Consider the following 24,932-nt stretch of genomic DNA (forward strand, 5'->3'; position numbering starts at 1 on the left):
AGGCCTGCAGATTTCTGAGTTCGAGGCCAGCCTGGTCTACAGAGGAAGTTTCAGTGAGGGAGTAAGTTTCTTTGTGAAGGCTACATAAATAAAACCTGTCTCCAAAAATAAAACAAAACAAAGAAGAAAAAAAGAAAACGTTCTTGTTGTCACAAATGTTTGTTAGAATATAGATGCAGCTTCCCATTAGGAAATCTTCCTCAGACAGATACTGAGAAAGTGCAAATGTGTTAATATACTCGAGGCAATTAAACCTCCCTAATGTGCTCAGTACAGCACTGTTCTGACTAAATGTATCACTTCATTCAGCTAAACAGTCGGCTTATTTTCCCCTTAGTAACAACTGCATAACCGTCTTTCTATCACACCTCACACAGGTTCCTCTTTCCTGTACACAGTCTGTGCTTCCCTGGTATTCATTGTGACATCAACAGCAGCCGTGGTAGCAAACAGAGAATTAAACGGAAATCTCCAGGAAGGTTTTGCTTTTGAACAATTTCTTTGCAATTTTGCCGTTGGCTGCTTTCATCTTTATGTGTGACCTCTGTAGTTCTGCACGTAAGGAAGATTGCTTAGAACTGGAAAACGTGTTTCAATCAGCAAAGTGCTTGACACATAGACCTCAGACATGAGGATTCCTAAACTGGAATCCTAGCACCCATGTAAAAGCTATGCAGGATGGCGGTGGTCTGCAATCCTAGCTCTGGGGGTAGTGAGCTGAAGGAAGAAGGGGGTCAAAATTCTCGAGATTACCTGGCAGCCAGTCAAGACAATCAATGAATTTTATTTTTTAATTAATTTATTTATCCACTTTACATCCTGATTGCAGCCCCCCCCTTCCCAGTCTACCCCTTGCACACCCCGCCCTCCATTCTCCCCTCTCCTTCTCTTCAGAGAAGAGGGGAGATTCCTCATGGGCATCAACTCCCCCTGGCACATTAAGTCTCTGCAGGATTAGGCTCATCATCTTCCACTGAGGCCAGATAAAGCAGTCCAGTTAGGGGAATGACATCCAAAGGGAGTCATCAGAGTCAGAGAGCCGTCTACCCTACTCTAGTTGTTGGGGGAAATCCACATGAAGAACAATGAGTTTTTGATTCAGTGAAAGACCTGTCTCAAATCGGAAGGACAGAGAGACTGAGGAAGAGTGTTGACCTTTGCCGTTGACATTTAGACATTGCTCCGAGCACATGTGCAGACGCATATGAACAATTACGCACATATACTCAACACACACATACTTACTCTCTCTCCCTCACACACACACATACAGAGAGAAAGAGGGGAGGTTAAGTCTTGGAAATACCATTCATTTTTCATAAAAGTAGGAAAAAAAAAAACTAGGTGAAAGTAGCTTTGTGGATTTGAGAAAGAAATAAACACACATTTTTATTTGTTTGTATTTGACAAATGTAAGTAGTCAGTTGACCTTTATATAACAGTATTTCCCAGCACTTGATTTTCCTTTTCGTTTGTAACTGGAAGACAATGGAAACAGGCAGATTACAGCATCAAGCCAAAGGACCTAAGAGGCTTAAGAGCTCAGTGCCAAGAGTAGGGAGGCTCTCTGCTGGGCACACCTAGGGCTTCTCCGACCTGACCACATTCCTGCAGGATACTGACTCTTTCGGGAAAGGTAGCTCCTCAGTGACAGCGTAGCCTGCCCATGCCCTTGGGGTATTGTTTGGTAAATAGTGAAAGATTGCCTCTGTAAAAAACATAGTTACAGCTTGCATCTTTCTCTCTCTGTAACTTTAGGGCTCTTTCACTTAAGGCAAGAGAGAATCCTAGTGTTACCCTCAAAGTCTGTAACTACACTCAGAAAACAGAAAGCAGTTCAATAAGTTATGGGATCATAGTACTTGCATTGATGGGGCTTAGGCCTTAAATCTCTGTACTAAACAGGCTTTTTGTTTTGTGGCAGGAAGAGCTCAAGTTCCATCCTTTATGCTGGTGTAAATTCATCACAATGTGTTTAAGGGGTAGATAGAGGCTGGGGTTTAAAAATGTTTCTTTATAACATTAAACAGTAATAAAAAGGCCTCCCAGCCTTTTCAGGCTGTATAAATGACTGATAAGAACAGAAGCAGAACTGATATACTTTAATCATCACCACAGTCAAGTAAGTCCAAATTGACCAGAGAATGGCACACAGGAGCAGGGCATACGAAACACCAGCTAAGGAGATACTAATTTATTAGATTAAGAAATGGTAGAGGCCAGTAGACACAGATGATATGGGAAACCCCACTTAAAAATCAGGAAAATAAAAATTTGTCATGAAAAGCATGACATGGCTAGATTCGCTAGTTTATACCAAAGCAAATAGCATTACTGAGGAAACTCGAAGTTTCAAACATGCACGCGCGCACACACACACACACACACACACACACACACACACACACACACACCAACAATTCCAGGGCAAAACCCAAAGTAATGCTTGCCTATGAACTCCCATGTATGTGTAAGGGAACAAGAGTTGGGATATTGATCAGTAATGTAAGCGAATGAATGACAACCATCACAGTGCTAGTTACCCAGACCAACAAGAGTGCCTGCACTGTGTTTCTGTTCTTAGAGAACCAAAAACAACTTAGAGCAAACTATGGCTTAGGAATAGAAGCAACACAACTAAACTAATAACACTAAACAGAAGATTGGGAACATGGCTAGCTCAGGCAGATAGTGGAGGATGGAGCGTATAGGAGGGTTCTGGATGCATGTACTCTACTTCTTGGCCAGGATTGGATTATTTATTTAAATCATTATTTAAAAATTCATATGTAATTTTTCTGTGCGCAGTTTCTATGGTGTAATAAAAATAAAAACATAAAACAAGTACTGAGACCGACATATTACCTGTGATGAGATCACGCCTGGACCGTTATACCGCCCTGGGCCTCACTGTTGGGAAGGCAGTCCAGTCGGCAGCTGTGAGCAGAGCAGGTTCTACATTCGATTGCCTCTTCTTGATTGAGGATGACCCAGGATCCGCTTGTTATCATTCAAATCCCATTTGATTTCCCTCCCTTCCTTCCTTCGTCTACACTTGCTCTCCCTGTATCAAGGGTTAGCGGTCGGCAGTGAGGCGTTTTTGGTTTGAGTGAGTCCTGCCTGGCTACGTCCGTGGTGCTCAGGATTCTTGTTTTCATTCCAGTCATGCCCTCCTAAATGACGAGCGCGTTTGTTTCAGGCAGACGCCTTCCACCTTAAGGGGCGCAGGCTATGGAGAAATACGCTCAAGGCTACGCTTTTCGTTTTTTTTTTAATCATCTCCAAACACATTAGCAGAGAAATATCTAAAAGGTATTTTTGTCTGACTAATTAGGTTAGAAACCTCAGTGGAATGGTCCTATTTGCTGTATTTTAATGGAAACCCTTTAGTTTCTGGTTGAGAATCTTTTAAGAACTATCTTCTCTTTGGGACTTCCTGTTGAAGGTGGTGGTGGGGGGACCGGGAATAGAAAAAAACCTCTTTTGCTTCATCATTTGAGAGTCTTCACTTTGGGTTTTAGGCAACTCGTATGTAACGGTTATGATTTCTCAATTTGTTAGTTCATACTGTATGGAAGTCTTCATTGTAGGAAAAGAAAAATTTACTGCCGATGATTGCCTGGTGGCTTTTTTCCCCTCGCCGGAATTATGTTCCTGCGGCTTTTGTGAAGGGAAGTCACGTGATGTGGATGTGCTTGGCAGGAACGGATTATTCCATGTACACTCTCAGTTGGTGGGGAGTTTCTCTAATAAACGAAGCTATTTGTTTTTTATTTGTTTTCTTCATGACACTTAAATGTAATAATGTCGCCCAACGTGGTGGCTTATCCGTGTAATCTCAGAATTTGGGAAAGTGAGGCCTCCGGACCGTGATTTCCCCAGCCTTGGCTGTAGAGCAAGACCCTGTCTCAAATACATAAATAGATAAACAACTGTAAAACCCCAACATCATTCCAGAAGCACACCCTATGATTCTATCTTTTTAACAGAACAGCTGCTTTAAGAAAGGGGCTGGAGAGATGGCTTAGTGCTTAAGGGCACTGGTTGCTCTTCTGCAGGTCCTCAGTTCAGTTTCCGGTAGCTACGTGGTGGTGCACAACCATCTATCGCTGTAGTTACATGGGAACCGTTGCCCTCCTCTGTTATGTTGATTATACACACACACACACACACACACACACACACACACAAACATACACATAAATAAATAATCTCAAAAAGAAATCTTAAACAAGAAAAATGTATTTTAAAATTGTTTCTTGGCTCGTGATCAGAGCGAGTTACTATAAATTACAGGAATGTCTTGAGTTTTGGACTCATTTTGCAATGGACTGTAATTATCAATGATAATTAAAATTATTATTAAAAATCAGGCATCTAGCTGATTTTAAAATGCAATAGTAATAGAATAATATTATGTGGGGTGACAAACGGAAAACAAAAAGAGCAGAGAGAATTCAAGGAAATTAACACATGGAAAACAGTAATTCCAGTCTGAGGCCAACTAGGGAGACAGGGACAGTTACCGAGAAAGGAGAAGGAAAGGGGCCCTTTCCTACCTCTCCCTCTTGCTATCAGAGAAGCATGAACTCTGGCACAATTAACAACTGCTTGAGAGCTTTCTCCCATCTCAGCTATAAACATTCCATTTTCTGGGAACCTTACCAAAAACTAAATTTATAGGGAAAAGGCACCTACGAAACCCATCAATATAATATACATAGCTAATGCTAGGACAATTAGTTGAGACTCTTTCTTGAGGGACCTGTGTCTACATTTGGGTTTGTCTTACTGAATCTCTTTCAGAGAGGCCCACATCCACCAGTATTCTCAAACTGGCTCAGTGAAGAGGCACATACTGCTAAGTTTTCTGAACTTTCATTTGGGATTTATGATTCCTTTGTCTCCACGAAGGATTGCTACCTCTAGGTAACACTACGCAAATATTCTGTGCCCTATAATCAAACATGTTGCCCTGATTAGACAACAGAGGTTTGGGAGAAGACGCTCTTCCTGAAGAGCTCGCTGGTATTTAGTATAAAGACAGGCCTCACAGTTGCTCAGTTTAGGAACATTCAGGGGATCCCTTTCTAGAACTCAAGCATCACGCTGGAAATACCAAAGACTATTAATATTGCAAACATTTTTGTACTCATGACTTGGCCCCAGTGTGAGGTGGGACTGGGAACATTTGCAGTGATGATGCCGTGAAGGTTGGCAGTCTGAGACTTGGCAGTGATGTTTTCATCTTGGAGCTGCAGGCTGGTCCAGATAACACATTTGTATTTTTGTTCTCTGGAGCTCTAGTCTCTTCTAGTAAAAAAGAAAAAAAAAAAGAATTTGATTAACATGTAATAGGTATGCTACAAAATTCATCTTTGAAAAAATATAGAGTTTGGTGGTTTTAGTTTGTCATGGAATTGTAGAATTTTTTTTCTGTTGTTCAATTTTCAAACTTATTTTGGGGACTCTTTTTGTCTTATTTTTCTTCTTATACAGTAGAATTAGCTTCCATTTTGCTTATCTTAAAAATATGCATGGATACCCTGAAACTGGCTCTGAGTAAAATCTCCTGAAACTTTGTGTCTAAGAAGGTTTACAAGCAGGTTCTCATTTAATTCAATTTAGTGCCAGATCATGTCTTTATGATTCAGTGTTTACAGAAAGCATGTTAGCGTGGCTTTGTTCCTCTGTAGTGTGTGTGTGTGTGTGTCATGTATTTGTATGGATTCATGTGTGTGCCTGTGTGTAGGAAGATGTGGAGCTGAGGTCAGCTATGTTTTTCAATCACTCTTCATCTGATATTTTGACACAGGGCCTCTCCTTGCACCCAGAGCTCATGCATTTGGCTAGCTGACTGGCCAAGAAGCTCTAGGCATATGCCTAACTCCACCTACCCTCAGCACTGGCTTTATAGATGCATACTGCCCCTCCCCCAGCACGTACCTATTGAGCTGTCCATCTCCTCAGCCCTTAACCAGGCTTTTAGAATGTAGAAGATGTTCTCTAGAGAAATATGTCAGATTGAACCTATTGAATGTGCCATGCTTGTCGCTTCAAGGGCAGTGAATATTTATAATTTCATAAATTATAAATATATAAAACTTGCATGAAATTCTCGTGGATGATATTCCAGTTTCTCACTGAAATAAAAAAATTTGGAAGATGTTATGATATAGGCTCATTTACATAAAGCACCCCATTCTTTCTCGAAACACTCAGATAAAATACTGACTATCTTTGTGATTATATAACAATAACCACAATATTCTCACTCCCCACCTGTGTTCATTTACTCTGCCCCAAATATTTATTAAGCACTACTACCTGCCAAGCCTGTGGACGGGAAAAGGCACAGCCTCAGTCTTCAGGGACATGTTTTTGCTTCGGTCTCTTTTAGCCTTCTTTAGTAATTCATTACTTAGAGCTTGGTGTTGTATTAACTTTCCGCTTTTGAGCAAACACTTGGATCAATTAACCCTCAGCCCCTGCTGCTTAATAGGTTAACCAAGTCCTTTTTCACTGTTTCACAAACTCCATTTAAACACGCGACTGTTTTCTTCTTTTTTCCCCTCAACTCACTGATTGTACACGATTTCCTGTCACTATATCAGCATTGCTGTGTTTCCATGTTGTTAGGGAACATAATTTGGTGTTTTCTTCTAAGTGCAGTAACTACCTGCTTCATTTTTTGTTTAATGCAAGTGAGTCTTGACTTTAAAATTTTTTTTTGTTTAGATTTATTCATTTCATTGTGTTTGTGTTTTGACTGCAAGTATGTTTGTGAACCACATTCATACTTGCTGTTGCCTTTGGAGGTCAGATGAAGGACTAGGATCCCCAGGAACCAGAGTTACAGATGTCCTGAACCACCATGTGGGTGCTGAGAACCAAACTCAGGTCCTCTGCAAGAGTAACAAGTGCTCTTAACTACTGAGCTACCTCTCAAGCCCCCAGTTTTGATTCTTAAATATTACAAGCTGATGACAGCTCTGAATTGACACTCATGCCTACAGAATCCTGAAAAATTCAAATCTAATCCTTAAGATTTGTGGTGGTTTTAATGGGAATGGCCTCATGGGCTCATATAGAAATGGTTGGTCCATCGCTGGTGGAACTGTTTGGGAAGGATTAGGAGGTGTGGCCTCGTTGGAGGTGTGCCACTGGAGGTGGGTACTGAGGTTTCAAAAACCCTCAGCCATTCCCAGTTGTCCCTCTCTCTCTGCCTTGTGGTTGTGTCTCAACATGTGTAGCTTTCAGCTCCAGCTCCAGTGTCATGCCTGTCTGCCTGCTGCCATATGCTCTGCCATGATGGCCACAAACTCATCCTCTGAAACTGGAAGCAAGAGCAATCAAATGCTTTCTTTTATAAGTTACCTTGGTCATGATGTCTCTTTACAGCAACATCACTAGTAACTGGGTAGACTAAGCAATTTGTACATAATTCCATGAATTGATAAAGTCATTGGATTTTGCCAGACCTGGATTGAGCTGAAGTATACTCCTGGAATAAGGAGTCAGAGTGAAGAACCACCGGATCTTTAAAAAATTTTCTATGAGGTGCAGCGCCACACAGAGAAAAAGAATGCTGGGAAATTTCTGTCTCACACTTATAGGAAAAAAGGAGACAGGAAGCAATATGCTACTAATGACATACCATGGTATGTATCTTTCCAGAACTGACAAAAAATAGAAGCTAGGTGTGTTCACCTTTACCCCATGTATTCATTTTAAGTGATGGGACAAATTCTACAGAAAAAAAAATCAATTTATTAAGAGTTGCTTGATCCTAAGTTAAAATTTCAAGGTTCAAGCTCAATGATTTAGAGTCTCAACATAATGCTCTTTTTGCTGAAGCTTTCTTTTTCTATTGTGTATGTGAAAGGGGTTACATTTATAGCTTTTCTATTTCTAAATCATGCTATTTTGAAATCAAAGACCTCTTCCTTCAACATTCTCTTCTGGTTCCTAACCTGCTATGACTCTTTTGAAACTCCATTCAGCTGACTTAAATAGGGCCAGCTGACCTACCTTATGAGTCCTCAAGTGTAAACGTGCAGAAGAGTCGGCTAAAGCACAGGTTCTTGGGCCTTATGCTCCAATTTTTTTTCACTCAATGGGTCTAACTTATGTGTGTGTCCAATTTTGTATGTCTAGAGCTGGGGAGATGATATAGTTGGTGAATTGCTTACTGTTCAAGCCTTGGCATCTGAATTTAATACCCATAAACCACATAAAGAGTGAGGCACTGTGGCACATGCTTGTTTTCCAAGCAGTGAGAGGGTGGATCCAGGGCTTCCTGGTTGGCCATCTTAGCTTACTTGGCTAGCTCTGGATACCTATTAGAGACCCTGTCTCAAAGAACAAGGTGGACAGCTGCTGGAGAATATTTGATGTTGTCTTCTGTATATATGTGCACATGTGTCCCCACCCAAATACACACACACACACACATGCACACACACTACCATATTTCTAAGCAGATGTCTCCAAGAGCCTGTGTCCTACATGAAATTGGCTTATCAACACCTTGTTGAACGGGCTTTCTTTCTTTTTTTTTTTTTAGTTAATAATTGGGCATAAGTATGTCTTCCATTTCTGGACGGGCAGTCACATCTACAAGCTGAGAGTCCAGAATCCAGCCAGGCTCCAACAACGCCCAAGCTGTGTTTCTTTGTTCTCTCAATACTTTAGCTACTGAAATTCAGTAAGTTAGCAGATATTCACCCATCGAAACACTCAGTTGTCCTATACAGTCATCCAGCATTGGCTGCCACATGGAAATCAGTGTGAGAATGACTACATATCTGCACAGATGGCTTGTGAGTCAGCCTGGAGTAAGAGAGGAGCAACTTAGCATGTCTGGTCAGTGCTCACAGCACCCAAGGCCCAGCCTGCCTCTTTTCTTCTTCAACAAAATAAAGTTAGGAATGCCAAGGAAAATAAGACAGCCATAAAATGATATGCTATGAGTGTCCCCACATCTCCAGTCTTTAAAAAAGCAAAACTAACACATTTCTCTAGTAGTCAGAGTACTTAGGTGCAGCCATAGAATCCAGGCTAGGGGATATAAGTAGAAGATGAATGAATTAAGGTGTCCCTGAGCTCACAGAATTTTAGAGGACTTATAAGAACCCCAATCCCATAGAGAATCCTCTGAAGGAGTTGAAAGTTAGCTTTCCAGCCTGTATTCTATAGAAAGACATTACAGAAGGTGATTACATTGGTTACAATATCTGCCATGATTCCATGATTGTCTTGAACAAATTGTGGTTTATTCTTTATTTTTCAAACTGGAAGCTGATAGGATATTAGTTCTTGGCTTTAAATATTCACATAGGCACTTTGACATAGTCAACTGACTCATAAAGTGAAAAGTGTGAAAAATAAAATTCACCAGGATACTGTTGAAAGTATCTGACTCTGTGTTCTTGAGAGCTGAGGCTTTATGAAGATCTTCAGCTTGAATATTCTAAAGGTAATCTGTTAAAAATGACAACTTATTTGTCATAACAATGATACTTATTCCTTTGCTCGTTGTGACCTCAGAGCTCTAACTTAAAGTACTGTGTTTCTAAGGTATTAGGAAATTTAGTGGAATTTTGAAAATGTTTGACTCTATATATTATTAACTCTGAGGATTCACTGTACTACTAATTATTTTACAGCATACATTAAGTTTAAGACACTATGGCTTTAGTAGTCAGCAAATCTGATGAATGAAGCCAGACATCTGAGTTTAAATCTATTTCTCTGTCAAAGAGCCCCGAACCCTGCAGGCTAAGGAACACTGAATAGAATCTGAGGTTCAAGCATCCGGTGTGGGTTTCTCCTTTTTCTTCCAAGCAGCACTCCCTGGTGGCTGTGCCGTTGTGGGAAACATTGAAACTGTTAAAATGTGGGTTCACCACCCGTGGCTTAGAGAAAGTGAAAGATTATTTGTCTCTAAGGTGATTGTCAAGAGCAAAGAAAATGAGAACAGGATGTTGACCTACTCCTATTTAACTATTTTTCCATCTGTGTCCTGTAGTTAGGTAGTTGCAGCTCATCCTCCCTGAACAGTGGGAATAAGGGAAGAGGAAGCAGAGGGCACACTCCTTCTAGTTCCAGGTAAAATCTAGAGGCCAAGCACATTGCTTCTTGTGCACAGGCTTAGTAACTACTTAGTCACAAGCCGGCATCTACTGTAATGGAAACCAAAAGTGACCATCTGTAGGCTGAATGTCTGGAACACACTGGAAGCTTGTGTGGAGAAGATACTGACTTATTGGAGGTTGAGAAGTTGGGAGGCACTATTTTCATGCTCATCTCTTGCTGAAAGTGAAGCTCCTGGGAAGGTTTGTGAAGTCTCTTCGATTTGCTTTTTGATCTGAAGGGAGAATGGCAGGGTCTTGGTTCCAAATGAGATGCCAGCTGTCATCTAATTCAACTGGTACCTGCAAGCCATGTCTAAAATGCCCGTCTTTTATATAACCCCGATTATACTTACAAAAACCAAGTAATTGCACACTCATAGAATTATTAGAGAGAACTTAATAGAGAGTCCAGGGAGCCTGGTAAATTTAATTTTATTTATATTGCTCCTGGGTAAATTGTTCAGAGCCTGGTGTGGATCATGCTATGGTTAGAGAAGAGACATTGGTGTTTATAAAAATGATAAATCAATAAATTTTTAGAGTACTATTGCACACTGTATGATAACAGAGCTTGTATATTGATTTATAGAGACCTCTTTTACTTCCTGAAGTAGGGAAGTCTTATTAGGACATAGAGCATGTTATATATATTTGACCCATCTTACAAATTAATGAAAAATATATTGAAGTGGAGCTCAAATGGTTTGACCTAATCTTGGTTAGCTACCATCTATATGATTCTTAGAAAAATAATTTTATTTCTATTGGACTGGAGGTATGTTCTGAAATAAGCAGTTGACTTAGATAGTAAAATTTCTAAACATTGGTTTAAATAGTACAGGCTCCAACCAATCAAAACTAATGCCGTTCTTGAAAAATTTAACCAAAGGAACTAGAATATCCTGGAAGAATCTCCCTATAAGTGTCTCTTATAAGCGAATTATGCACAGTGAAATGCTCCATTAGCCTGCATTGTTTGTATGCACCCTCGCTAGTCTCTATTTACAGGAAGCTTCCAGCTGTTAATGGCACAGTGTTCTTAGAACTTGAGTTTCGAATAAATATCAGAAAAAGTAACCATTCTCTGTAATACAGTTCTTGAACAAAGAACAAGTATTGTCAGTTTAGGAAACTTGTGTTTGTCTGAAAAATAAAACATAAAATAATGAAGAGACTCGTTGCTAAAATGGCAAGCAATCCATTTGGCTACAAAAGAGGCCATTTCTGGGGCTGTATTCAAAAGCTTGTCACATTTCATTACATTTCTAAAGATTTCAGCATTGAAGAGAGGACAATTGTATGCCTGTAGGTGAGCCTGAATGCTATCCTTAGTGAGGTCTGGAGATAAAGGCTGCAAGGAGAACAGAATCCATTTAGGATGAATTGGACAGAATAATTCTAAATTATGGCATTGAAATTCCCACTTCACTTATAGGAAGGAGATAAGGTAAAACACTCCAGTTAATGGAACATGAGCTACTAATTTCCTGAGAAAGACAAAGGGAGGGGAGTGTACTGCTCTTACATGGAATGAATAATTTCTTTTTTAGTCTCTGTGTTGACAAGGGGACACTGTACCAAGGGAGAAAATGATAGGAGAGGCAGGCTAAAATCAAAACAAGTAACAACGGAAAACCAAACAATGACTCTTATCACAGCCATAGGTGAATTCACCTTCCTGGCTTTCAGCAATCTTATTGACCAAGGACATGGGCTCCATGAACACAGGTGAATCTACTTTCTCTCTCCCCGGCTGTGCATTTTAATCATTTGTAAATAGTATGCCCTCTGTGACATTCTTTAACATTTACTCAAAAAGCAGTGTCTTTTCTAAACAGAGGAAGTAGACCTATCACCACACTCTTACCTTATTTACCTGTGAATGTGGGAGGGGAACTGGGTACTTTGGAACTGACCAGTCTTCTAAGATGTAAAAACATTACAGTTCAAATGGTCTTCCTGGCAGTGTTCTCTCCATTCCCTTTCTCCCCAGGCTGACACTATGAAACTATGGACATGGGGAACTCGTTTCTGCTAGAGGAAGGAGGATATGATGTGCCACCACGACCTTTGAAAAATTTTAACTTACCTCTCTTCTAAGGATAGTTCTATTCCTTAGAAGCCATTTTTTTTCCTCTGAAGATTTATCCTCAGGACTGGATAAAAGACACAGAAGAAGAAACAGTATTTTATGTTTGAAAGTCTAGCTATCTTGTCCACACTTAATTTCTTCCCTTTCCTTCTTAACATCCTTGAATATTCTGACTCTCTCTCCCCTCGCCTCTTCCTCCTTCCCCTCTCCTTTCCTTCCCTCCCCTTTCTTTCCTGTCTTGCCTTCTACTTTATCCAAGATTCCTCCTTTTTCTGGAACATGCTACCACGAACTACTTCTTGATTATTTTATTGAGTTGCATTTATGTTTTAAGGTAGTCTTAGGGACCTGGGTTTGTGTAGGGGTATCTCTAGGACCTAACTAAGATGTCTATAAGGCCTTCCTACCTCCATGTATATTTGTAACTCAGGATGTAGAATGGGGAGATAGTTTAGTTCAACAGTTCTCAACCTGTGGGGCACAACCCCTTTAGAGTCAAACGAATCTTTCACAGGGGTCACATGTCAGCTATCCTGCATATCAGATATTTACATTATGATTAATAACAGTAATTACAGTTATGAAGTAGCAATGAAGATAATTTTACAGTTGGAGTCACCATAATGTGAAGAACTGTATTAAAGGATCGCAGCATTAGGAAGGTTGAAACACTGGCTTAGTTGGTAAAGTGCTTTCCTTGCATTTTCAATTCTCAGAACCAGTGTTAAAAAAAATGAAAGAAAGAACGAAAAAGCTGGACACGGTAGCATAAGATTCCTTTGATCAGTGGGATCCTGGGATTTTTTTATTTTTATTTTTTAATGCTCTAGACATTTGAACTGTGATGCTTTACATCTTAGAAACTTGTTAGTTCCAAACTAGCCTGTTGTAAGTTGTTTTTAATATTTACAATTGATATATCTTCTGGCAAAGCTGCTGTTAATCCTAAATAGCTGTATAACCAAATCACCACACAGTAACTGGGTTTATTTAGTTAACCTAGAACACAATGCTGGGAAATAGTTACTCCCTCTTAAACCTCCAAGCCCTCATAGTTTCCTAACATTTAGATTTTGCCCATTATACTTGCTTTTAGTGATATATTAGGTCTAGTCCATCTCTCCATGTCATTCTAAGACCTCTCCTCCAGCTTTCTCTCCTAGCTTTCCTCTCATCCCTTCTCCTCCCACTCATTTCCTGCCCTCTGGCTCCTCCCCTCTTTCCTGTCCTCTGGCTCCTCCCTTTGCACAACATTGTGGCTAGTTGTTTTTTTTTTTTTTTTTTTTTTTTTCAATGCAGTTTATTCAGGAACATCGAACAATCCTCGGACCCTGGGGAAAGCCAGCCCACAGCTTAAATAGCCTCTGGGTAGCCAACCCAGGCATGCCACGGGGGCAATGCAGATAGGTCCACATACATGGAAGCAAGCCAGATCCTCCGCCTTAGCCAAACGTGGAGTTGTTCCTGACAGAGAGCACTCACCATCGGGAAGGTGGAAGGCGGAAACCAGCTCCATCTTTAAGGCATAGCATTATTTTGGCCTGTTTACACACAGTTGAGACAGGATGCTCAGAGTAAGTATCACAATGCAATATCCAGATTGAAACCAGAGAGTTGGGGGTGGGGGGGAATCAGCATTTGAATGAACAAGGGTAAGGTGTATACATTTCAAAAGAACATTATGCCAACACTAGCCAGTCCTCTTTGTAGATCCTGGAGCTGTGGAAGTAGGGACAGGTAGGTCTGTACGAGTCACTAGCCATTTGGTCTAGCCTACTTGGCAAATGGTGTGATAATAAGCTATCCTGCCTCAGAAAATGGTGGAGGATTCCTGAAGCACAGCACTTGAGGTTGTCCTCTGGTCGCCACAGTCACATGCACAGATGTGTAGTGCCCTCCTCACATAAACACACACATACTGCACCGCCATATCTTTGATCCTTTTCCCATGTCATTCTGATGTAACATGGCTCCATAGTCTTCTTTCCTTCCTTGCCTCCTTGCTTCCTTGCTTCTTTCCTTTCTTTCTTTCTTCCTTTCCTTCCTTCCTTCTTTGTTTTATTTTGTTCTTGCTTGTTTCTCAAGTCAGGGCTTCTCTGGCTGTCATAGAACTCACTATGTAGATCAGACTAGCCTTGAACTCAGAGATCCTCCTATCTTTTCCTCCCTAGTGCTGGGATTACAGGTGTGTGCCACCACTGCCTGGGAGCTAATTTTATATGATAGACATGAAGCTGGCCTTTTGGAATAGGATGATTATTCTCAAGTGTAACTAGTAAGGACTCTTTAGAACATGTATATGTGTTATAGGAGACTACATAATGGGGCCTCTTGTGTGGCTCCAGCCTTGGCTACAATTCAAGTTTATCATTTCCCAGGAGACAGTGCTTTTAATGGTCACTATGGTAAACCACCCTTTTGGATTCCAGTTCGTGTATCTCTGAGAACCTCAGGGATGTAAAAGCAATGAGAAGATGGTCAGGAAGGCCAGAAAATTGGCTGGCACAGCAGAATCCCATCTCTAGGATTGTGGTGAGGCTGAGGGGGGTCTCACACGCTTCATCTTCTAGTTGATAAGAAGACTTCTAAATCTTGGAGACTTCTTATTAACTGAGCTATAGCTTCTGACAGGATGACTTTTGGGCTGCCATTTTTCAGAGCATTTTGTCTAATTTTCTTTATAATCTCAGGAGCTAGGCTGTTTTATTTATTCAGCTTTTTATTAAAGAATGATGGCTATGGTGGCACTAAGAAACTTGCTTGAGGTTAACTGAAAGACATGATTAATACGAGTGCTGACATTGTTCTCCTCACAGCTAGGGTCCAGAACGATTATCGTGAGCTACCATGCACACCAGGTCCCTATCGCATATGCCTGGGACAAGTATTTCCTTTGGTATCAAGCCAGCACCATCTTTTACAGAATCTTAGGAATTAGAGTGACTCTCCTGTGGCCAGTGCAAAAAAGTAGGTTTTCATCAAGAGCTGCTGCTGATCTGAGCAAATGTTCTTTACTTGTAGCATCACTGTATTCCGCTACACCCACTGTCTGCTGGTTCTAGAATCGGCCATCACAAGTTGAAGGTACAATTTTTCATGCTGCCTCATTAAAGCTAAAGAATGGCCAAAGCCAAGAAGTCAAAGTATCACTATTCGCAGATGATATGATAGTATACATGAGCGACCCCAAAAATTCAACCAGAGAATTCCTTCAGCTGATAAACACCTTCAGCAAAGTGGCTGGATACAAAATCAACTCAAAAAAATCAGAAGCCCTCCTGTATACCAAGGACAAAAGGGCTGAGAAAGAAATCAGGGAAACAACACCCTTCACAATAGCCACTAATAACATAAAGTACCTTGGTGTGACTCTAACCAAGCAAGTGAAAGACCTTTTTGAGAAAAACTTCAAGTATCTGAAGAAAGAAATTGAAGAAAATATCAGAAGATGGAAAGATCTCCCATTATCATGGATTGGAAGGATTAACATAGTGAAAATGGCCATACTGCCAAAAGCAATCTACAGATTCAATGCAATTCCCATCAAAATACCAACACAATTCTTTACAGACCTTGAAAGAAAATTCTCATCTTCATATGGAGAAACAAAAAACCCAGAATTTCCAAAATGATCCTGTACAACAACAGATAGTCTGAAGGTATCTCCATCCCTGATCTTAAGCTGTACTACAGAGCAATAGTAATAAAAACTGCATGGTATTGGCATAGAAACAGAGTAATGGATCAATGGAACCACATAGAAGACCCAGAAATAAACCCACACACCTATGGATACTTGATTTTTGACAAAGAAGCAAAACCATTCAATGGAAAAAAGACAGCATCTTCAACGAATTGTGCTGGTCCAACTGGATGTCTATATGCAAAAAAATGAAAATAGATCCATATTTATCACCCTGCACAAAACTAAAGTCCAAGTGGATCAAAGACCTCAACATAAAACCAGACATTAAATCGGTTAGAAGAAAAAGTGGGAAGAGCCTAGAACTCATTGGCACAGGAGACAACTTTCTGAACAGAACACCAACAGCACAGACTCTAAGAACAACAATCAATAAATGGGACTTCATGAAACTGAAAAGCTTCTGTAAAGCAAAGGACACCGTCATCAAAACAAAGCGACAGCTTACAGACTGGGAAAGAATCTTCACCAACCTTATATCTGACAGAGGGCTAATATCCAGTATATATTAAGAACTCAAGAAGTTAAAAAGCAACAAATCAAGTAATCCAATTAAAAAATGGGGTACGGGATGGTGAGTGCTCTCTGTCACAAACAACTCCACATTTGGCTAAGGCTGAGGATCTGGCTTGCTTCCATGTATGTGGACCTATCTGCATTGCCCACGTGGCATGTTGGGGTTGGCTACCCAGAGGCTATTTAAGCTGTGGGCTGGCTTTCCCCAGGGTCAGATGATTGTTCAAGGTTCCTGAATAAACTGCATTGAAAAAAAAAAAGAAGAGCTGGCTCTTAGTAGGGACAGCACTGTCAGCTCAATGAACTACAATGGCCACTTTTTATTCTCACTTTTCCTATTCAAATAGTATACATGCTAAGATACTGGAAATTTCAAGAACTAGCTATCTTACGCGATATTAAAAAAAAAAAACAGTAGCTAACACTTCTGTGGTGCTCACACGGAATAAGTATTATAGCTTTAAGAATTACAGCCGCCATTGTTACTGCCATCTCATTGGTGGCTGTTGGAGCTACCACCGCGGCATTAGCCATGAGTCATACTATGCAGACTGCTCAGACCCTAAATAATCTTTTAGCCAATGTAGCTCATGCTTTAGATGTACAAAAAGGAATTAATGCTCGACTAAAAGGAGACTTGATGGTGTTCAATCAGAGGATTGACCTCGTGCAGGAGCAAATTGATACCCTATGGCAAATCGCTCAACTTGGCTGTCAGTGGAAGTATGCTGGACTTCGTGTCACTAGCATACAGTATGAGAATTTTTCCTGTGCTGCAAATCTGTCTAAACAATTGTCTAGCTATATTTTAGGTAATTGGACTGAAGAATTCGATACTATAATGGAGCAGCTGAGAGTGGCCATTGTTACGGCAAATTCTACCAGAGTGGACGCAGGACTAGCCACAGGATTATCATCATGGATTGCTGCAGCCAGGAATCATCTGAAGGAATGGGAGGGCATGGGAGCGTTAGCAGGCCTTCTGGTGTTGGTCTCCTTGGTTTGCCTGTGGTGTATATGCAAGATTAGAGTCTCACAACAGCGTAATGCAGCCATGATCATTCAGGCCTTTACAGCCATTGAAGCAGGACAGTCTCCCCAAGCATGGTTGGCTACCATAAAAAGCTAAAATGTTATGCTCAGGATGCAAGGCTAAGCACTGCACTCAGGGTCAGCAGCTCTCGACCCAGAGAAGAGCATGTCTGATTGCATGGGAGTTGATGCCCCAGGTCCCGCCTCTGAGAAAAAGGTATTGGACGGGTCTGATGCTCTTTGGGTGGATGACACCTAAATGAACATTGCTACAAAGTCCCAATTTATTTCTAATATCAGAGATCAGACCTCTACTCTTGCCTGATGCGTCTAAAACAAAAAGGGGGAACTGTAGAGAACTGTGTAATGCCGTGTCTTAAAGATAGAGCTGGTTTCTGCCTTCCATCTTCCCAATGGTGAGTGCTCTCTGTCACAAACAACTCCATATTTGGCTAAGGCTGAGGATCTGGCTTGCTTCCATGTATGTAGACCTATCTGCATTGCCCACGTGGCACGCTGGGGTTGGCTACCCAGAGGCAATTTTAAGCTGTGGGCTGGCTTTCCCCAGGGTCAGAAGATTGTTCAAGGTTCCTGAATAAATTGTATTTAGAAGAACAAAAAAAAAAAAAAACAAAAAACAAAACAAAACAAAAAGATCAGAAAGAAGGAGAGGAGGACCTCCCCTATCAGTGGACTTGGGGAGAGGCATGCATGCAGAAAGGGGGGGAGGGTAGGACCGGGAGAGGAGGAGGAAGGGGCTTATGGGGGGATACAAAAGGAATAAAGTGTAATTAATAAAAGTTAAATAAAAAATTAAAAAAAAAGAAATAAAAAAAAATGGGGTACGGAGCTAAACAGAGAACTCTCTGTAGAGGACTGTAGAATGGCAGAAAAACATTTAAAGGAATGCTCAACGTCCTTAGCCATCTGGCAGATGCCAATCAAAACGACCCTGAGATTTCACCTTACATCCATCAGAATGGTGTTGTGTGAATATAATATATATATCCCTATTTCCATCGGGGTGTGTATTTTGGGTAATATTTGGCATGTGTATATAAATGCTTTGTATCTGTGTATGCTGGGTTGGGTATACATTGTGTATACAATGTGTGTGTGATACATATTTTATGCATATAAAACGTATTTTATGTATTTATATTTGATAGATGAATGTATTGCAGATGAGTATGTTGTTTCTTGTTGCTATATCCTGTGTCTTTGATAATTTTTGTGTGTGTGCTGTGAACGTTGTTTATTTGATGCCTATGAGATAGAATGTGCCCTTTGCAGCTCTGTGTGCACATGGCTGTGATTCAGACAGAATAGGGTTGGTGTGGCATAGTTTCAAATAGGCATTTATCCATTAGATTCACTGATAGGCTATTCAAAAGTATTATTTTAATTAGTGTTGTCTTAGAGATAAGGTAAATGCAATGGTAGAGATAACCCTGGTCTTCTGTTCCATTGTTCCAGGTCATGATGAATTGCAGACAAACGTTCTTGGCCAATCTTAATCCTAAAAGGCCTGCTTGGCCTTCCTTATTCTCCAGGGATCTGGAAGTAGGAGATGAGAGGAATTACAAGAGCGTAAAAGGCAGGGTCATCCATGGACTTGTGCACATGTTTCTCTGAGATTTATAGTTATTATTACATTTGCACAGATTGGCAGCAGCACTTCTTCAGGGTGGAATCATGTTTTAGGTTGACATGTCTGGCACAGATTGGCTCCTTAGTACCAATTATGGTCTAATTCTCAATTTGAAAATAATCCTGTCACCCATAAATGGCACCGCAGAAACTCCCACAGCCTCCCTGGCTGCTTCCTCTTAGGATCTGCAAGTGAAAGTCATATTTTCTGGCAGCCAGATTTTCCACTTTACATTTCTTAATATCATTTTTTTCCATTAGAGTTCTGTCAAAGAATCCCGACACAGCCCGAGGCTCAGAGACAGAATATGCATACAAATACCACTTGTAACCGTTCCTGCCGTTTGTCCCTGGGTGCACTCTGTTCAAAGAGTCGGCCTCAAGTGCAGCTCTGAGACTGAAACAACAAACCTTTTCTCAGAATCCTTTGGCAGAGAAGCGAGGCAGCGCCAGGAAGAAGTGCGCCAAAGCCCAATTACTCCTCCGAGAGCCAAACATCCTGCAGAGAACTGCTCAAGGTTCCATCTCCCTCTTGGTGCAGATGGGGGCACGGTTTTTTAGTCTCTTGTTTCCGGCAATTTCTAGATGCTGTGATTTGTCACACTGAACAGAGAAGGAGACAGTCAGCATCTATCACCCACCTGGGCGAAGTTTGAGAAATGCAATCGCTTTGATCCCTTTCTTCTTATGAGTGGCACTGAGAAGCTGCGGGCGATTTTACAGCCAGGGACGCCCTGGCACTGGGCACTCAGAAGGGCCTTAAGGACTGGTCAGGAGTATCAGTAGGAGGACTTCTGGACATAATTTGTTATCCAGGGATACACACTGAACCCCAGTTTCAGAAAGCAAAAAAAGAATAACAAATGGTCAACTTGCAGAGTTGTTGGCATGCTACCCTGGTTGAGCATCAACAGCCACGGGCCTGTAGAATCTGATTCAAACCCTCATTTCTTCTGGAAGAATGGCAAGTATGGAGAGGAGAAGACTAGGCGTCAGATTATTTTCCTTCTCCATTCACCCTCTGAATATGTCAGTTGTAATGGATGATTAGAATAAGAACAGTGCCTAATGAAACCCCATGAAATAAAGAACAAAAAGCCCCTTGTTTTTCATTCAAGTGTTACTTCATTTATTCAACAAACATTTGTGTGCCAACTAGATGCTTGGGATTGTTCTAGGTACGGGGGAACAACAGCCATTGCAGTCATGGAGCTGACATTGCAAAATGGAAGAAGCAGAGAGTAAACACAAAAGTAAAATTTCTAGTATGTTAGTTGCTGCCATGTGCTAACAAGAAAAATAATGATGAGAGGGAAAGTAGAAAGAGTTGCAGAGGAGATTGAAAAAAATGTTACGGGGAACATTGAAGGCACAGTAAGGTGATTTCCAGAGAATTCCTAATGAAGTAAAGTGGGCACCTAATTGTGCATACATCTGTGGGAGCAGTAGGAGAAAGTTTCAGGATAGCATCTGAACTGGATAACAGGCCAGTGAGGCGAGCTGCACAGGCGAGGGAGAGGAAGCGGGAACACGATCACATGTTTGGAAACAATACAGGAATGGAAGCATTTTGATTTTACTCTCGGATATGTGGGGCCCAGTGAAGTGCTTTGAGTTGAGGAGAGGCATGATCTCCCATGATTTAAAGATTGTCTCAGATTTCTATGTTGAAAATTGATTTTGGGATTCAACATAAGCCAAGAGAGCTCAGTTAAGAGGAACTTCAGAGACTACCAATAGCACAGGTACTGAGAACAGCAATAAATGGGACCTCATAAAACTGTAAAGGTTCTGCACGGCAAAGAACACCATCATTTGCACAAAGCAGCAGCCTATTGAATGGGAAACCATTTTTACCAGCTACACCTCTGGTGAGGGGCTAATATCTAAAATACATAAAGAACTAAACATCTGGATGTTGAGAAAATAAAGAACCCAATAGAAATGGGGGCACAGATATAAACATAATTATCAAAAGAAGAACTTCAAATGGCTGAGAAACACTGAAAATGTTCAACATCCTTAATCACCAGGGAAATACAAATCAAAACTACTTTGAGATTTCAACTAACACTAGTCAAAATGGCCAAGGTCAATAAAACAAATGACAGCTCATGCTGATGAGAATGTGGAATAATGGGAATGCTCCTCCATTGCTGGTGGGAGTGAATACTTGTACAGTCATTATGGACACCTGTGTGGCAGTTCTTCAGGAAGATAGGAAATGATCTACCTCAAGATCCAGTTTATAGCACTCTTAGGCATATTCCTAAAGGATGCTTCATCATACCACAGAGACCCTTGTTCAACCATGTTCATTGCTACCCTATTAATAGCCAGAAACAACTTAGACGTCCCTCAACAGAATGGATAAAAATATGGTTTATTTACATAAAGAGATATTACCAGTCATTAAAAAAACAAAAACAAAAACAAAAACGAGATCATGAAGTTTGTAGGAAGATGGATGTAGCCAGAAAAAATGATCCTGTGTGAGGCAACCCAGACACTGGATGACAAATATAGTACGTACTTGTTTATTTGTGATGTTAGCTGTTAGGCATTGATAAGCAACCTATAATCTGTAGAATCACAAAGGTTAGGCATAGAGTAAGGGACAAGGGGGAAAATGTTTTCACTTACGAAGGGGAAATAGAATATATAGTTATTCTATATGGATAGACAAGAAGAACAAGGTGGAGGGACTAGAATTGGATGATCAAATGGGGAGGGAAAGAGAAAAGAGGGGCAAGGATGGGAATACAGGGAGGAACAGCTAAAACTAAGAGCTTTTTGAGGGTACATATGGAAACCTAATACAGCAGAAGCTTCCTAAAATATGTACATATATGAAGATGATCTAAATGAAATTACCAAATAACGGGGGAGCCAGCCATAACTATACATCTCTTGCCACCAAATGAAGTTTTCAGTACTAAGAATGAGTTATGTCTATTTGAGTTCCTGGCCAAAGGATCTTCAGGATTCAAAGTTCTTGTAGCTTTCTTATTGATGCCTCATCTCCCAAAACAACCTTGGGTATTGATAAGGCTATTGGTTGTTCTCCACAAACTGATGGTAAGGCCCGATTGCTGAAGACAACACCTATATGACTCACTAAACACAGAGAAGTCAAGCTGATGCCCACCTAGAGCCTTCGTCCTTACTAACTAGTCTTCATGGTAGGTAGTCTTCATGGTGGTAGTCTTCCACCTTCTACTGGAAGGTACTGTACATTACCAAATGAGAAATGTAAGCACCAACCAAAGCTACAAACTCTTTGATTTACAATGGTGTCCTGCCTATAAGATACACTTGTGTAATAATGGCACAAAGCTTGTGGGAGTAATCAACCAATATCTGATTGGACTTAAGGCCCACTCCATGAGATGGAACCCCATACTTGACACTGCTTGAGTAGCCAAGACCCTGAGACTACATAGGCCAGGGTTATAGGAAAAACAAAACAAACAAACAAACAAACAAAAAACCCTAAATACTACTGTTCTGCTAAAACAAAATAGAAATAAAACAAAACAAGAGTCCTAACAACATTCTGCCATACTAAAAGATCAGTTTTTTGCTTAGCCATCCTTAGAGAAGCTTCCTTCTTCAGTAGAAGGGACAAATACAGAGACCAACAGCCAGAAAATGTGCAGAGAATAAGAAATCTTGGGTCCTCTCTTTTGCTTAGTTTGTTTAGATGTACAGATTTTAGTGGGTTTATTCTATGTTGTATATTTATATGAGTGAGTATATACTGTGTGTGTCTTTTTGCTTCTGGGACAACTCACTCAGGATGATCCTTTCCAGATCCCACCATTTACCTGCAAATTTCATGATTTCCTTATTTTTCATTGCTGAGTAATATTCCATTGTATAGATGTACCACAATTTCTGCATCCATTCTTCAGTTGAGGGGCATCTGTGTTGTTTCCAGCTTCTGGCTATTACAAATAAAGCTGCTAACAAACATGGTTGAGCAAATGTCCTTTTTGTGTACTTGAGCCTCTTTTGGGTATATGCCTAGTAGTGGTATGGCTGGATCTTGAGGAAGCGCTATTCCTAGTTGTCTGAGAAAGCGCCAGATTGATTTCCAGAGTGGTTGTACAAGTTTACATTCCCACCAGCAGTGGAGAAGGGTTCCCCTTTCTCCACAACCTCTCCAGCATGTGTTGTCGCTTGAGTTTTTGGTCTTGGCCATTCTGATGGGTGTAAGGTGAAATCTCAGGGTTGTTTTGATTTGCATTTCCCTAATGGCTAATGAGGTTGAGCATTTCTTTAAGTGCTTCTCTGCCGTTCGATTCCTCTACAGAGAATTCTCTGTTTAGCCCCGTTCCCCTTTTTTTAATTGGATTACTTGGTTTGCTGCTTTTCAGCTTCTTTAGTTCTTTATATATACTAGATATGAGTCCTCTGTCAGATAAAAGGTTGGTGATGATTCTTTCCCAATCTGTAGGCAGTCGCTTTGTTTTGATGATTGTGTCCTTTGCTTTACAGAAGCTTTTCAATTTCATGAGGTTCCATTTATTAATTGTTGTTCTTAGAGCCTGTGCTGTTGGTGTTCAATCCCCATGCTGAAAGGCAAAGAGAATGGACATCAGAAGAAGAAGAAAACAGGAAACAAACTAGGAACCTGGTACAGAGGGCCTCTGAAAGCCAGAAGAAGAAAACAGGAAACAACCTCGGAACCTTCGACAGAGGGCCTCTGAAAGCCTCTGCCCTACAGACTATCAAAGCAGATGCTGAGCCTGATGGGCAACTGTTGGGTAGAGTGAATGGAATTTTAGGTAAGAACTGGGAAATAGTAAGAGCTGGAGAGGACAGGGTCTCCACAAGGAGAGCAACAGAACAAGAAAATTTGAACACAGGGAACTTCCCAGAGACTCATACTCCAACCAAAGACTATTCATGGAGATAACCTAGAACCCTGACAATGCAGCCACTTCTGATGAGAACTGATAGACTAGGATCGGAAAGAAGGAGAGGAGAACCTCCCCTATCAGTGGACTTGGGGAGGGGCAAGCATGCAGAAAGGGGGGGGAGGGTGGGACCGGGAGGGGAGGAGGGAGAGGCTTATGGGGGGGATACAAAATGAATAAAGTGTAATTAATAAAAGTTAAATATATATATGTGTATATATATATATATATATATATATATATATATATATATATATAGAAATCTTGGAACACTCAGCCCTAAAGATACTTTTTTCTATCAAATCCCTCCCCTCAGGGTTTAGGAAGGCAGAAGGAGTATTATGAGGTCATGGAAAAAAGAACTAGAAAAAAGAAGAGCTGTCATTTAGTAGGATGGGTGAGATGTGCCGATCGGGACTGGAATGGCAGGGGCAGAGCCGTGGATAAGAAGTGGTAGGGTTCCACATTCCAGGGAAGCAGAAGTCTCTCTCCAAGACAGGGCTGGCAGGATTGCTAAGGAGTTCCACTCATGGCATAAGAAGAAAAGATAAACAGAAATGGAAAGGGAGAACTACCCGCTGTGGGGTTAAAGGTTGAGAGAACAGAAAATCCATTTGGCCCACGTTAAACTTGAGATAAATATTATATGAGATCATATTATGTATGTTTACTTGGGTTGTATGGAGAGGGTTAGAGTTGGAGTTAAGAACTGGGAAAAAGAGGGACTGCCTCTGACATAATCTGATTGGCCTGCTCTTTGAACACCTCCCCCTGAGGGGGGAACAGCCTTACCAGGCCACAGTAGAGGACAATGCAGCCACTTCTGATGAGAACTGATAGACTAAGATCAGAAAGGAGAAGAGAACCTCCCCTATCAGTGG

The 24,932-nt window shown here is 40.9% G+C and overlaps 2 long non-coding RNA genes across 10 annotated transcripts in view; one reads left to right on the forward strand and one right to left on the reverse strand.

The window, feature by feature from the left end:
• LOC132652436 (uncharacterized) overlaps nucleotides 1–24,932 on the forward strand; it is a 54,691-nt gene that overhangs the window by 8,996 nt on the left and 20,763 nt on the right. For 8 of the 9 annotated variants that reach the window (XR_009590008.1, XR_009590006.1, XR_009590011.1 and 5 more), the window contains one exon: nucleotides 23,677–23,919. This is a non-coding gene — a long non-coding RNA (uncharacterized LOC132652436). Of the gene's footprint in view, nucleotides 1–12,310; nucleotides 13,803–23,676; nucleotides 23,920–24,932 lie in introns of those variants that run through there. The other variant, XR_009590010.1, reaches the window with a different exon arrangement.
• On the reverse strand, nucleotides 4,227–6,400 carry LOC132652437 (uncharacterized). The gene is made up of 3 exons (XR_009590014.1): nucleotides 6,328–6,400; nucleotides 5,947–6,143; nucleotides 4,227–5,313 (listed from the first exon to the last, which is right to left on the reverse strand). It is a non-coding gene; the product is annotated as an uncharacterized LOC132652437 (long non-coding RNA).

The sequence above is a fragment of the Meriones unguiculatus genome, chromosome 2, assembly GCF_030254825.1.
Source record: "Meriones unguiculatus strain TT.TT164.6M chromosome 2, Bangor_MerUng_6.1, whole genome shotgun sequence".
NCBI lineage: Eukaryota > Metazoa > Chordata > Mammalia > Rodentia > Muridae > Meriones > Meriones unguiculatus.